This window comes from Chiloscyllium plagiosum, chromosome 26, assembly GCF_004010195.1.
Source record: "Chiloscyllium plagiosum isolate BGI_BamShark_2017 chromosome 26, ASM401019v2, whole genome shotgun sequence".
Lineage (NCBI taxonomy): Eukaryota > Metazoa > Chordata > Chondrichthyes > Orectolobiformes > Hemiscylliidae > Chiloscyllium > Chiloscyllium plagiosum.
The window spans coordinates 38,404,513-38,417,391 of record NC_057735.1 but is presented as its reverse complement, the minus strand read 5'-3'; positions in this window follow the sequence as shown (position 1 = coordinate 38,417,391).

Genomic DNA, 12,879 nt, shown 5'->3' with positions numbered 1-12,879 from the left:
CTCCTCTAGCTTATCTCTCCACGCTTCAGGCTCTCTGCCTTTATTCCTAATGAAGGGCTTTTGCCCGAAACGTCGATTTTACTGCTCCTCGGGTGCTGCCTGAACTGCTGTGCTCTTCCAGCACCACTAATCCAGAATCTGGTTTCCAGCATCTGCAGTCATTGTTTTTACCTAGGGACCAATTTGTACATACCAGTCTGGTTCAAGTTAGCAGTTATTTTACAGGCCAAAACTTCCTGGTTTGTATGGCACTGTTGATTGTTGCTCTTACCAGTTAACCCATTAGGAAACCTTTTAATGTTTTTTGACAAGCTAAGTTGTAGACCAACTATTCTTACCATAATTTGCAGCTTTGGTAATTTCATTCCCTGGAAGGAAAATGCTAAAATCTTTTACATAAGCATAAACAGAAAAACTGGGACGGCCAAAGGGATAAGCCGTTCAGTTTGAATGTAGAACATAGAAAAGTACAGCACGGACCAGGCCCTTCGGCCTATGATGTTGGTGCCGAGGATTAATTCTAATGTAAAATAAAATAATCTTACCTATGCACCCATGTGCATGTCCAGCAAGCGCTTAAATGTCCCTAATGACTCTGCTTCCACCACCACCGCTGGCAACTCATTCCATGTATTCATAACTCTCTGCGTAAAGAACCATCCTCTGACCTCTTCTCTATACCTTCCCCCTAATATCTTAAAACTATGGCCCCGCATCCCAGTCAATCCTGCCCTGGAGAAAAAGAGATTTGAAATAAATCATGGGTCATCTTTTTAAAACAAACGTCTAATGAATAAAGCACATCTGAATAGGCATAAAATTTTTAAAATTAAATTGTCTGTATAGTTTTGGAATCAATGACCATATTTTGTAATTTGCTAGGTGAGACTGAACATTTCTATGTAGAACTGAAAGCTACTGAATTTAGTTGAGCAATGCTCTTCATTTCAAGAGAATCAATAAATATGATAAGTTCAATAGGACAACCGCTCAATGTTTATCATAAATGGCTGATGGAAGATGAATAATCAATTGTTGTAGTTCTGCAATGGGGATTCATAGTAGATAGCTTTAATCAATAGCGACATAGTATTAAATTTAACAGCCTCTAGGATCTTTACTTTGGGTTTTGCAGATGCTGGCATCTTATTTAACCTCCTCACTCCTCCTCTGGTGCTTTTTTGTGCAAGTGATAATCTGACAGCTGCCATTTTGTTTCTGAAGGAATTGCACAAGTGGGGTGCTAATTCTGTAGGCAAGCTGATGAATTTGGTTAAAACAATGACTGCAGATGTTGGAAACCAGATTCTGGATTAGTGGTGCTGGAAGAGCACAGCAGTTCAGGCAGCATCCGAGGAGCAGGAAAATTGGCGTTTCGGGCAAAAGCCCTTCATCAGGAATAAAGGCAGAGAGCCTGAAGGGTGGAGAGATAAATGGGAGGAGGATGGGGGTGGGGAGAAAGTATAGAGTACAATAGTTGAGTGGGGGACGGGATGAAGGTGATAGGTCGGGGGGAGAGTGGAGTGGATAGGTGGAAAAGAAGATAGGCAGGTAGGACAAGTCATGGGGACAGTACTGAGCTGGAAGCCCGGAACTGGGATGAGGCGGGGGAAGTGGAAACGAGGAAACCGCTGAAGTCCACACTGATGCCCCGGGGCCGAAGCGCCCCGAGGCAGAAGATGAGGCGCTCCCTCACCACCAGGCGCCTGGTGGTGAGGGAGCGACGGCGAAGGAGGCCCAGGACCTCCACATCCTCGGCAGAGTGGTAGGAGGAGCTGAAATGTTGGGCCACAGGGCCGACCGGTACGGGTGTCCCAGAGATGCCCCCAAAGCGCTCCACTAGGAGGCGTCCAACCGCCCCCACCCCCCAATGTAAAGAAGACCGCATCGGGAGCAATGGACACAAAAAACGGCATTGGTGGATGTTCAGGCAAAACCTTGATGGATGCGGAAGGCTCCTCCAGGGCCCCGGATGGAGGTGAGGGAGGAGGTGTGGGCGCAGGTCCAGCAACTCCCGCAGCGGCAGGGGAATGCGCTAGGATAGGAGGGCGGGCTGCAGGGGGGGCGTGGACCCGACCAGGCAGCCACGGAGGGAACGGTCCCCGCAGAAGGCGGAAAGGGGTGGGGAGGGAAATACATCCCTGGTGGTGGGGTCCGCCCAGAGGTAGCGGAAACGTCGGCAGACAACCCGGTCCACGCGACGGTTGGTATGGTGGAAGGCAAGCACCAGGGGTGCCCCACCCCTGCCACGGCCAGAGGCGTGGGATGCGGACGAGATGCGCTGGAGGGCATCCCCAACCACGTGGGAAGGGAAATTGCGGTCTCCAAAGAAGGAGGCCACCTGGCGTGCCCTGTGGTGGAACTGGTCCCCCCAGCAGCAGACACGGCGGAGGCGGAGGAACTGGGAACACGGGACAACACCCCTGCAGGAGGTAGGGTGGGAAGAGGTGCAATCCAGGCAGCCGCGTGAGTCGGCGGGCCCGCTGCCTGGATTCCTGATGAAGGGCCCTGACCTGCTGTGCTCTTCCAGCACCACTAATCCAGAAGCTGATGAATTTGTTCATATAGGATTTTCCAGTTTTAAGGACCCTAACTTTTCTGATGAGGATATTAGTTTATCTCTGTTGTTGCCGTTTTCTCATTTTATTTCTCTGTTGTTTCTTATTGGTTCATATGAACTTAACTTCCCTCAGGTTTCCATGACATCTCATTTCCTGTTGGTTATAGAAATATTATGAATTCATAATGAGTTCAGATTTCCTACATAATTTCCTACACAATCCAAAGATGTGCAGGTCAGGTGAATTGGCCATGCTAAATGACCCATAGTGTTAGGTGCATTGGTCAGAGGGAAATGGGTCTGGGTGGGTTACTCTTCGGAGGGTTAGTGTGGACGTATTGGGCCAAATGGTCTCTTTCCACACTGTCAGGAATCTAGTCACCATATAGTGAAATCTACAATCCTGTTCCAGGCCTTTTTAATGCAGCCAATGCCTCTTGGTGCTCATTTCGAATGCCTAATACAAGTAACAACATTGCAAGTTACAATAATGAATCTGGAAAGATTGCAAGGTTTGAATTTTCGTGTTTGGGAATGTGTGGCTTTAGAAGCCACTGAGGGTTTAAAACTGGAGAAATTGACAAATGTCCACAACCATTTCAACCCAACAGCTTCCTCAGTTTACTGCAAGACATTTCTCTTTGTGTGACTAATCCCTTGGAAGAGACAGGTTCTCGATTTTGATATGTTATTTATTCAGTTGAATTGCAAAAGCCATGTTAAACAAATAATTATAAAAGTGCAGTCTTGTCCATTGGTTTCTCATTGATGTGCTTTAGTGAATACAGTTGTTTTAATTTGTTGATCTCCATGGGTTACACCATTCCCAAGGCTCAGCAATCATGGGCAGCTGAACAGATCCTGGAAGGTTCTGTGGCCTCCAGCATAGACTCTCCACTGCTGCCCTTGCTCATTGTGATGTGAAAATTGTCAGGTGAAAACCAATCTATCAGTATCGGCCTCACTAATGCCTCCCCCACCCCACCTCGACATGAGAGAGACTAAGCCACTGCGTGGTCCATGTGAGTCCGGTGATAATGTATCCATTGAGGAATAACGGTCATCTGTGAAAATATCTTCCTTCTCCTGGCATAACTGCTGTTGAATGCTCGGAGGCTCTCTAGGAGAGTAAAGATGTAAATCAAAACAGCCAGTTTCTAGTGGAGTTATGATGCACTTGTTGCTGTCATCAAGTCGATGTAAGTATCATGCCTGATGTCACTGGCTGATGCATAGCTCTGTTAGTAGGCAGCTGGGAGGCTCCTCATGTCCAAAAGCCGGGTACATTGATCTCTAGGGTCTCCGCCCCTGCAGCCATCATTTGAGACATCCCTTCATAGCCACCTCTGTACTCAGGCTCCCCCTGGAGTCCTGAGCTCTCCCCTACAGGAAGAGGATGAAGAATCTGTCAAACAGTTGGATACACTTGTTGAGGGTGAGGTATGAGGAAAAGCCTAAAAATTAGAGCCCTTTGGGGATGGAAAGGTGCATTGACAGAGACGATCGGTCAAACAAGGTATGTTGAGGTGTGGATGATGTGCTGGGATAAGCTTGAGAATGCAGGTTTGGGTGAATGCACACATCAGGGTGTGGCTTATTGTTCCCATCCTCTCCTTTGGAGTCTGGCTTAGGGTATTAAACTGTATTCAATGCATTGAATCCACAATCTTGACATCACAGTCCTCAGGAATCTTTCTGATATATTATTGAAAACGATTTCCTGTTTCTTCATATTGAATTCCCATTGCAGCTCAGCAGCAGTGTGTGGCTGAGTAAATTGTCTCTTTTCTGAACAATCGTGGAAAACCTATAGTATCTATGCAGCCCATCGAAATCACACTGACCCTCTGAAAAGTATCCCATCCCCTACCCTATCCCTGTGACCCTGCATTTCCCACGGCTAATCCACTTAATCTGCACATCCCTGGACAATTTAGCATGCTTAGTCCACCTAAACTGCACATCTTGGGATGAAACCAGAGCACTTGGAGGAAAGACAGAGCACCTGGAGGAAACCCATGCAAACTTCACACAGACAGATTAGACTGGCATCTTTCAGATTTCTGTATTCCTGTCACTCGTGTCAGTGTGTGTGCAGTCTTCCTTGGCTTTGTAATCATGTGTTTGCGTGAGAAGGGTCATGGATTATATTCAGTACTTTTTCTCAATGTTTAAATGATAGCCACTTCTTCTCTGATCAAAACTGAGCATGAAATGCATCTTAGTCACTAATACTTTTTATGTTGTACTTTCTTTGAGATTCCTCTGCACAGTTTGAAGATATTAGATACATGTGCCACTGCTTGTAATGTGACAAGACTGAAGTTAACTGTGCCTAAAAAAGGCCACGGTATCTGTTGATAACCTTTAATTGCAATGTCTTAAATCATCAATATGTTTTCTACATCCCTGTGTCTACATCACATTCAGGATCCTCACATACCTCAATTGATTTGCAAGTGTCAGATCTGTAAAAGAGGTTTGTGGTGTAGTGGTAGTGCCCCTGCCTTTGGAGCCAGAAAGTCCAATTTCAAGTCCTACCTGCCCTGAAGGTGAGTAATAACATGCCCAAAGAGGCTGATTAAGAAAGTTTTTTTTTAAAAACTACAGCAATCTGATACCATTTTAATAAGCATAGCAATAACACTTAAATCTGACATCATTCAGACCAATATCCTGCACAAATTCAAGATGGCTGGAGGGCAACTGCATTTTGTTTTTAAATAGGACATTGTAGGAGGATGTATATAGGGCATATTTTCAATTCTCTTCGCCACCCCGGGGTGTTACAGTGGTTATCAGAGTGCCAGAGATCCTGTTCGATTCCACCCCCAGGCAGCTGTCCTTGTGGAATTAGATTTCGAATTTCTACAGTGTGGAAACAGGCCCTTCAGCCCAACAAGTTCACACTGACCCTCTGGAGACTATCCCACCCAGACCCATTCCCCTACATTTGCCCCTGACTCATGCACCTAACCTACACATCCCTGAACACGATGGGCAATTTAGCCTGGCCAATTCACCTGACCTGCGCATCTTTGGACTGTGGGAGGAAACCCACGCAGACACAGGGAGAATGTGCAAACTCCACACAGATGGACAGTCACCCGAGCCTGGCATCGAACCCGGGTCCCTGGCAATGCGAGGTAACAGTGCTAACCACTAAGCCACCATGCCATTCTCCTCATGTCTTTGTGGGTTTCCTCCAGGTACTCTGGTTTCCTCCCACAGTCCAAAGATGTGCAAACTAGCTGAATTGCCCATGGTGTTAAGGGATGTGTAGGTTAGGTGCATTAGTTAGGGGTAAATATGGGGAAGGGGGTGGATTACTCTTTTGACGGTCAGTGTGAACTTGTTGGGCCAAAGGGCTTGTTTCCACACTGTATGAGTTCTATGATATCAGTGCATGCAGATGGTACAATGTAGTGCAGGCCAGTTTTTAAGTATTAGGAGCAATATCAGATCCCCTTTTGATGTTTGCAGCCAACAACCAGTATGGCCAGTGCTGGCCAGACATCAGGGTCCAGACTAGTACCTGAGGCTGCCGTTGAATCAGTCCTTCAGCAACCCCTTAGCAAAAGCTTTCCGTTGGATTTGACGGAGATTTGCCGATGACCACGACAAGCTTCCTTTGGTACGTGCTAAATGACTAAACAAGCAGCTCCAAGCTGGTGTTCACACTAAACAGAGACAAAAAAAAACTGCAGATGCTGGAATCTGAAGTAGACAGGCAGGAGACTGGAAGAACACAACAAACCAGGCAACTTCAGGAGGTGCAAAAATTGAGGTATTGTGTGTGTGGATCCAAAGAAGTGTTACATCCGAAACGTCGACTTCTGCACCATCTCATGCTGCATGGCTTGCTGTGTTCATACTGAACATGCAGGGCTTAATCTCACATCATGGACCCCACTGTAACTTCTCTATACCACTAAAATGTAAGATGATCCTTTGAGATTCACAGTTTTCTGCTAATTGTTCTTCATCCAGCAATAAATAGCCAGCATTGTTTATACTCCCCATCACTCTTACCTCAAGCTTAGTATTTACCACAATAGTGTAATAAGAAAATGCAGACTATTTAAAGCATCGAGTCACTATCCAACATGGTTCAAACTAACTTACTTTTCATTTCTGAAAATTAACTGCTAACATGAAATACATTTAGGCAAACCAACGATTTAAAGCAAGCAAATCATACAACATGTGATCAGTTTGAAGATACACAGGGCTGAATCCTGCATTTTTTGGCAGTTGCATTGAGTATTTTTGGAAGGCTTTTCACTAAAAGGCCAAGTAAGTTTCCTCAACAAATCTTATCAAATTTACCTCATTAACTACCTACCCTGCCTCTATGACATCCCTCATGTCTGATTCCAGACCTATCTTACCAGTTCCATTCCCAGAATAACTTGCAACTCAGCGGATATCCTGGAATTCACCAGCATCCGCGCCATCTTGAAAATTCCATCGCGCACCAGGGTAAACTCTGTCCACCTGGAGCTGCCCTGTAAAATTCCTGATATTTGCCATGGACCTGGCAGATAGGGAAACCTGATGCCCTAGTTTGTAAGCAATGTTCTGGGGGTCCTGCTGAGCAAGGTGGTGCCAATACAGGACTTCCCATTCCCCAGGACCATCAATGGAGGCCACAGCACAAGCCTACGCCAGCCTTGTCTGAGGATTCCACTCAAAGTAAAACCATCTGAAGGAAATCCCAGCACTGTAGGAAGGTGGTCAATGGCCTTCACCATGCCACCAGTCTAAGTGTCACCACCTTCTTTCACAGACCTCATGCACACACTATCTCTGCTCCTGCACCTACCTCCCTCCAAGGCTCAGACTCTGTTATTCTCACTATTGTGTGCAATATCTTCCCTCATGCACTTGTTATGACATGGGGTAAACCCTTCTGCTAATTTGAACCAGACCCACATAAAAGCACACCTCGCCTCTTAATCTGTTAAAGTATGAGTGACCAAGAACTACAAAAATCCTTCCATGTAAAGTAAAAATGTTTGAATGATTTATTCTTTAACTCTGAGAAATGCAAGAACATTAAACAACAACTATCTACACAGTAATCCTCCTTTGTCTGATCGATATATCTACCTCCCACTCTACAATAACATACTGATCCGATAACCCCCCCCCCACTTAAGTTTACAAAAAAAAATCAAATTTCAAAACCAGCATTTGTTGCTGTTCCCTTGGTATCTTTGTCTGTACTTTCCAGGGTCTTTTCTTTGGTCTTCTGCTTCATAAATTTTATATGAAAAGAGGCTCTGCAGGCCGTATTTTTGTTCATGCTCTTTGCCACTCACCCCAACTCATCAAAATGCCTGATTATATATCCCCCGAAACATCAGACTGTTTCATTGGTTTGATGTCATCGAAACATTAAAATTTAAATTCAATTGGATTTTGGTATCTTGGGGTATAATTTAAACTGATTGGTCGAATTCAAATTTGTTGTGTATCATGGCAACACAACTCCAGCTATTTGTTTCACAACCAAATGTTACATTTTTAAATTGGTCTGTGCTTTCAGTCAGTCTTGCCAGCTTTAACACTCTCTTAAAGGTACAATACACACCGGCACCTTCCTAACATACCCTCCTCTACCCCAACACCACTAACCCTGCTTATACTCAAAAATTCAATTCTCCTGCTTCTCAGATGCTGCCTGACCTGCTGTGCTTTTCCAACGCCACACCTATCAATACTGCCTACTCACTTGATCAGGTTACCTCCACACTTGCACTAAAAGTGATAGCTTTTCCATCCCCTCTCATCTCCTGTAATACTTGCCTCATTCTCATTCCAGGAGCGAAACATCCCCCAAGACATTAGAAAGAGCCCAGACAGGTGGTCTGCTCCCATCATTCAGCTTCTCACCCGATATGACTCTGACCATCCCAAGCAGGGTCTGGACTGGTACCGGAGGCTGCCCTTGAATGAGGACATTGGCAACCCCTGAGCAAAAGCTATCCATTGGACTTGACTGAGATTTGTTGATGACCATGACAAGCTTCCTTTGGTATATGCTAAATGACTAATCAGGTTTGAATATTATGAGCTTGGTATTCCTGGCTGAGGGGCCAGGACTGAGGACTGCATACCGAGGAAGTCAATCCAGGTGTTCCCCAACAGGAAACCCAGGAAGAATCAGGACACACAGAACCTGCTAAAAACCAGGCGTGAGGCCTTCAGATCAGGAGACCCACTCAAATATAAGGAATCCAAGTATGACCTTCACAGAGCCATTAAGACAGCCAAGGACCAATACCGATCCAAACTAGAGACCCAGATAGGCACCCAGCAACTATGGCAAGGATGGAATGACATCACACATTCTAAAAAGAGACGGGGCAAGGTAGCAGACGATGATGCATCCCTCCCAGATCATCTCACTGCCTACTATGCTTGCTTTAAGCAGAATTTCTGTGGAGAGGTAACACCTATTCGGACAAGTCCTGACAAACCTATCCCAACAGTCACTGCATCAGAGGTCAGATCAGTTTTCCTTTGTGTGAATCCAAGGAAAGCGATGGGACCAGATGGAGTACCAGGCCGTGCACTCAGAGCATGCACAGATCAACTGGCAGAGGCCTTCTCGGACATCTTCAACCTCACCCTGCAGCAGGCCACAGTCCCTGACTGTTTCAAGAGGCTCAACATCATCCCTGTGCCTAAGAAGGCTCATGCAGCATGTCTCAATGACCACCGCCCAGTGGCCCTAACTTCGGTGGTCATGAAGTGATTTGAAAGGCTGGTCATGGCATTAATCAACTCCAGCCTCCCCACTACTTTTGACCCACTCCTATTGGACCAACAGGTCCACGTCAGATGCCACATCACTTGCCCTTCACTCCTCCCTAGTACATCTTGACACCAAGAACAGCTGCGTAAGAATCCTACTCATTGACTACAGTTCAGCCTTCAATACTATTATCCCCTTGAGACTGATTACTAAACTTAGTGATCTCGGACTAAGCCCCACTCTCTGCAACTGGATCCTCAGTTTCCTGACCCACAGGCCACAGTCAGTGAAGATTGGGGACAATATTTCATCCTCACTAATATTCAACACTAGAGCCCCCCAGGGGTGCATACTCATCCCCCTACTGTATTCACTGTATACTCATGACTGCATCACCAAATACCAGATTAATGCCATTTACAAGTTTACTGATGACACCACCATAGTCGGTCGAATCTCAGATAGCGATGAAACAGACTACAGACGGAAAGTGGAAGACCTGGAAAAATGGTGCACTGAGAACATCCTAGCTCTCAATTCCAATAAAACCAAGGAACTCATTAGTGACTTTCGATGGGATATTACTCATGGCCCACTACACATTAACAGCACAGAGGTGGAACGAGTGGAGAGTGTCAAGCTCCTGGGAGGGGTCATCTACAACAAGCTTTCTCGGACTCTTCATGTGGACGCACTGGTTACAAAGGCCCAACAACGTCTCTTCTTCCTCAGGTAGCTGAGAAAATTTGGCATGATGGCGAATACCCTTGGCAACTTTTATAGGTGCGCCACCAAGAGCATTCTGTCTGGATGTATCACTACCTGGTGTGGCAATTGTACCATTCAAGATCAGAGACGGTTACAGAGAGTGGTGAACTCAGCCCAGCCAATCACAAAGGCCAACCTCCCATCTATAGATTCCATCTACCAGGCCCGCTGTCAAGGAAAGGCTGCCAGCATTCTCAAAGATCCATCCCACCCTGGCAATGCTTTTCTACAACCTCTACCATCAGGGAGAGGGTACAGAAGCCTGAACACACGCACCAGCTGGTTTCAAAAGAGTTTCTACCCTACTGTTGTTAGAATATGGAATGAACTCATAAATTCTTAACACTTACCTGTACCTATGTTTTTGTTTTTACCTGTTATTTACTTATTTATGCTACTTAACTCTGTGATCTGCTTGTATTGCTTGCAAGACAAAGCTTTTCACTGTGTTTTGGTACACGTTACAATAAATTCAATTCAATTCAATATGCACAAAGGCAAGGCATTACGAGGCAAGGATGTGTAAGTATCCAGCTAAGCTCAGAGTGAGTAAGTGCTATAACGGTGAGCAAAGAGCCTGGAGCTGCAGCCCTGGCCCAGTCCAGGAGCTGGGTGTGTGTCCCTGAGAGCACAGTGTCCTTGCTGCAGCATTACAATAAGAGTTACCAGGGCAGTATTATAGTACAGAAGCATCCTGGAAAGAGATTGGAGATGTGCCATAAGGGTTATTAGAGGCTGGCATGTATTAGGTGCCAATGTCTGTGTACGTGCAGTGTGTTTGTGTGTGTGTGGTGTGGGCACATGGAGCTTGAAATGTTGTTATCTGGTATCTAACATAGAGGTGGTTTGCTGGAAGCGATAAGCTAAATCCACCAGGTCCTTGCTCTGATTTCATCAAGTTTTTTTGGTATGTTTGATAAGATAGCAAGCTGAACATTACTGAGGACTATCAAGAAGTCACCACTGCCTAATGTGAGAAATTCCTATTAGTGACAAATTAATAGTGAGAGAATTACCTCATTGTGTTATGAAAAGCAGAATAATGTCACAATCAGCTGCTAACACCATGACCAGTCATGTTAGAATCCCCATCTAAATCTGTTACAGATCTCACCACAGGCCAGATCACTCAGATGTCTGTAATAGTCCACCCACAGAAATTGATACATGGCAGCAAATCAATAAACACGAGAACAGAATGCAAACAGACTGATGATGACTGTTTTTTGAAAATGCCCCTTTAAAAAGGGCAAGAAGAATACCTGCTGATGCAGCATGACACAGTCAGCCAATCAATTATTTAAATCTCAATTTGATCCAAATTTAATTAACCTAGCGGTTCAATGCCAAGTACAGTAAATAATGAATAATGAATAAGCAAGGTATCGTTTCAGCGAAACTTGCTGTAGTTTTTCAGTTCAGAAAATGAATTTACAGAACAGATACATGCCTTCCCCAGCAGATTACTATCAGCCTGTCATTTCATCCCATCAGCACACCCTTCTTCTTTTCCCTTCTTTCTCCAATGTACTTGTCTAACTTCTCCTCAAATTCTTCTAAAATAGATATCTCAAATCCTCTGGGTAACTTCATATTGTAACCATTCTTTGGGTAAAGAAGTCTCTTCTGAATTCCTAATCCTATTTATTACCGCCTGACTTATATTTTACCCATAATGGTGTGAATTTACATCCAACATTGTTTTTATCTGATGCAGCAATGTTTATACCATCTGCCCCAAGATATGAAACTGAGTTGGTATTTTGTGGTGTTGAAGAATCCAAAAAACATTTATTCCACCTAATTATAATGTATAAACATATTCCTCAGCCACATAATTGTCTTGACTTCCAGTAGCATGTGCTTTCAGTGGTCTGAGTTAAAATGGAGCATGAGACCTTTATACCCTCAGGTCACATGCTATGTTGCAGCAATGATGTCATGAGCATGCCTCTTCAATATATACCATTGAAAATCACACAACACCAGGTTATAGTCCAACAGGTTTAATTGGAAACACTAGCTTTCGGAGCTTCGCTCCTTCATAAGGTGGTTGTGGAGGACACAATTGTAAGGCACAGGATTTATAGCAAAAATTTACAGTGTGATGTAACTGAAATTATACATTGAAAAATACCTTGATTGTCTGTTGAGTCTTCGAATGGATGAAAGACTCAACAGACAATCAAGGTGTTTTTCAATGTATAACTTCAGTTACATCACACTGTAAATCTAAATGGTCATTAATTTGCCACTTAATTGCCTCACTTGGCAGCCAGTCAGGAAGAATAAACATTGGGCCTTCCCACACAGAACATTAGTGGAAAAGTTACAGGATTCAGGTGCACCAGCATCCCAACAATTCAATGTTCCTCTTCCAATCCCAACTGATGATATTATTCAGTAAAGAATTAAACCTGCCTTGATGGAACATGGTTTGTTTCTTTGTAATTTAATGTGGCATTTTTTCACCGAAACAAAGGTATGCAAGGCTGTAGATCTTTGGTTTTAACATTAAAACAGAAGTCTACTACACAAAAGAAACAAAAATAATGTAAGAGAGAACAATCAAGCTAAATGTGACACAATTTGAAATACATCAAAACATGTGATAAAAAAAAACTACCTCCCCAGCACCAACACTTTACAGATAATCAAATTCAGAGAAAATTCGCTTTCTGTGCAAACTGTCAGGTTGACTTCACAGTTCACGGGACCAAAGCTGAGAAGAAGCAGTTAGGTCTTTATCCTTGAATGCTGTCACAACCGAGAGCTTAAGATTCCTCAG